Below are 2989 nucleotides of genomic sequence, written 5' to 3' on the forward strand. Positions count from 1 at the left end.
CTTTCCTCCTCGGATTTCGCTCTCACAACGGCCGGGTTCTGCACACGGCACGCTTTGCCGCCCTCCGCGCTCGAGACGCTGCGGCAGAGTCAATGGGATCGCTTGTCGCTTCGGCGTTTTTACGTATTATTATTAGAACTTTCGCATGCAGACGCCACGATGGCTATGCAAAGGTCAGACGATTGTGATGGACAGGTGTTAACCTCTTAACGAAGAAGTGGCGACGATAAAAGCGGCGACAAACACAGAACCCTGTTATTGTATTGCCAGGTACTTTGCCACTCCGTTTGTGGCGTTTGGTTTTTTCGCTTTAGCTAACATTTTATATATTGTACCATGCTTAAAGTGTTTTTATTTACTATGAAGTTTATGTTTCTGTACCCACTCCCCTCTGTAATGCCCATTCGCTTGTGACGATATTATTTATGAAAACGAATAAATACACGTTGATCAGAGCCCTCTACGAAAACTCTTTATTTGTACTTCATCTTTAATATAATTAGGACATCATGATGCACCCAGAAAATATTGGACACACAATTTTGGAAGACATGTTCACGAGAATGAAAGGCGCGTACATTACATTTTAGGGTATATACATGCATTTCAAGAAGACAATCAGAAAAGAACACGAACAAGAAAGAACATATATTACTAACAAATTATACAGATTATGTACCAAATAACTTCGCACTCTCAACGAACCTCGGCAACAGCCGCCCGCATGCCAACGCTTTTACTACCGCATTTGCTTGAACGCATTTGCATTGAACGAAGTTGAGGAGTTGGACGCAGAACCAGGCGATAACGAGGCAACATATTCTTGACCGCTGCTACTTTCACATGTCCCGAAGTTCACCTTGCCTGCGGCAACAATGAAGTCATGCACTGAATGACACTCGCGTGCATTTATCCGCGCAAATAACTTCGGATAATATTGGCTACACTAATTCAAAACGCCAAGATAACGCATATCGATTGTAAATTATCAGAAGAGGTTATTGTCATTCCAGAGATCGCTCGCCTTGGTGCAAGTGTGTGCGAATTTCGCATCTTTTGGCGGGAGGTTTTCGTTGCTTCGGAGCCGGCCGGTGCGAAAACAAAGTAGGAACGGCGTTTGGTTTTAACTTCTTTTTTCTATACTTCTGCAGTATCAATGGTTCGAACTGATCTTCAGTAAAATGGAGCTGCAAAACAATAATACGATTATTTGAAACTGTGGTATCCCGAACACTTCTCAGGTATTGGTTTTGACCCATTCCGATTTGCAAAAAAGAAAAAAAAGAGCTGAATGATAGCCTCAATGTCCTCCTGTTGTGATTTAGAAGTTCATATTTGCACATGAGCTCTAACCGGTACCTCACGAATGGGCAACCCAGGTAAATATACAAAATACAAATTTAAATACAGCAGTATTGAAAAATTACGTGTTGCTGGACATGACTAACATATTACAGTAAGCGGCTTTTTGTTTACTATAAAAAAACTTCTTTACAGCATGTCTAAAACAAAATACAGCTGTGCAGCAATTTTTAAAGACACGTGAAAAAAATTATACCGAAATAGCACGTCGTTACAGACCAATAAAGAGGGGAAAATAAATGTATATATTTTTAAGAAAGGTATCTTAAATCCGCATTAAAGTTGCAATCGATGCAGAGGCGCGCATTTTGCTGTACCTCACTTTGCGGTGTCCCGACCCGCTTCTCCGCAAAAAAAAAAAAAAACAGAAGCCTGGTTTCGCAAAAATTAGAAATAGCTGTGAATGTGAAAGAGCGAATTCACCACATTCTATGAACTCCTCGTGCCGGCGGGGAAATACCAAAAATTATAGTTTACCTCACACAAAGAAGTCCTTCTGTAGGCACAAAGTCTTTTCTTCCGATATTGTGCAGCCACTACTTCTTGCGCTGGACATCTCTTTTTCCCAACGGAATGTTGAACAGCGAGAATCCTTTTTCGCTTCTGCTATTACATTGATAGGCGCCGCAGAACGGCATTGCGATGATAAAAACAAGCGCGAAGAAGCACGTGCGCGCTGAAAGTCGCCGTGGCGACAGGGCGGCAAATGGCGACCACCGGAAAAAAAAAAGAAAAAGGCAAACAAGTTTGGCCCCCGCTCGACGAGGGGCGGAGACGTCACGGTGACGTTTCGCTCCCCGCAGCCAATTAGGGCCCGCGGAAGCCCTGTCGTCTCCCCTCCTGAGAGAGTGTGCGAGGAGGGAAATGGCGGGTAAGGGAAACGGCGTCAAAGATTCAAGAAAGTCGCTACTTTCCAAAATATAGGGGCTTTAGGAGGTTGTACTAAAACTTCTGGAGTGGCGGTCTCGCATACCCACTCATGTATCGAAGGTAAGCCACGGCGGCCATATTGCTCAGGGCTCAATGAGGCGGCGATTGCCTTGTAGCGCACGCTCTGGGCACTTGCGGTCGTGCGTTTTGTTATAGCTACTGAAGCACCTGTTTGTTATTCTTAGGAGGCGAGGTAACGTCCGAGGGACTTCAATGCGCATTTGCTCTAATTTTTTTTTGACACTTAGCGTTTTAAGCGTGTCAAAAAAAAAAAAAACGCCAGGCCTGCGCGGAACACGCAGCACAGTCACAGCAAAAGCTAGAACAACGGTCTTTTAGAGCCTTTTCTAAACACTCTTTTGCATGCTAAAAGCGCACTGATGGGTACCCACAGTGCCATAAATAATCATAAATTTTGTGTAGTAGGCCAGCATCCACTATGCTGTCCGATCGTCATTTTTTGGAGAAGTGTATCCGCTACACACTTGTAAATTTCATGCAATTTTGTTTAAGTAGTCGCGCACGACGTTGAAGAAATATGCGTGAGGTAGGTATGCGCCGCAGTTAATAGGTGACCAAAAACAAGTTTTGTTATAGGTTGCAGCATTGGACGTTGCGCAATTTGCGTTGTGTGACGCCTGGCTGTTCCTCTGATGTTCTAAATGGTTTATTGCTCATATAATGAACGCAATTCCGT

The 2989-nt window shown here is 43.8% G+C and overlaps 1 long non-coding RNA gene across 1 annotated transcript; it reads right to left on the reverse strand.

Moving 5' to 3' along the window:
- Positions 1–457: 457 nt before the first annotated feature.
- LOC142768811 (uncharacterized) lies at positions 458–2043 on the reverse strand. Its single transcript, XR_012885479.1, has 2 exons — positions 1840–2043; positions 458–1187 (listed from the first exon to the last, which is right to left on the reverse strand). It is a non-coding gene; the product is annotated as an uncharacterized LOC142768811 (long non-coding RNA).
- Between the last annotated feature and the right edge of the window lie 946 nt (positions 2044–2989).

The sequence above is a fragment of the Rhipicephalus microplus genome, chromosome 1, assembly GCF_043290135.1.
Source record: "Rhipicephalus microplus isolate Deutch F79 chromosome 1, USDA_Rmic, whole genome shotgun sequence".
In the NCBI taxonomy this organism is placed as follows: domain Eukaryota; kingdom Metazoa; phylum Arthropoda; class Arachnida; order Ixodida; family Ixodidae; genus Rhipicephalus; species Rhipicephalus microplus.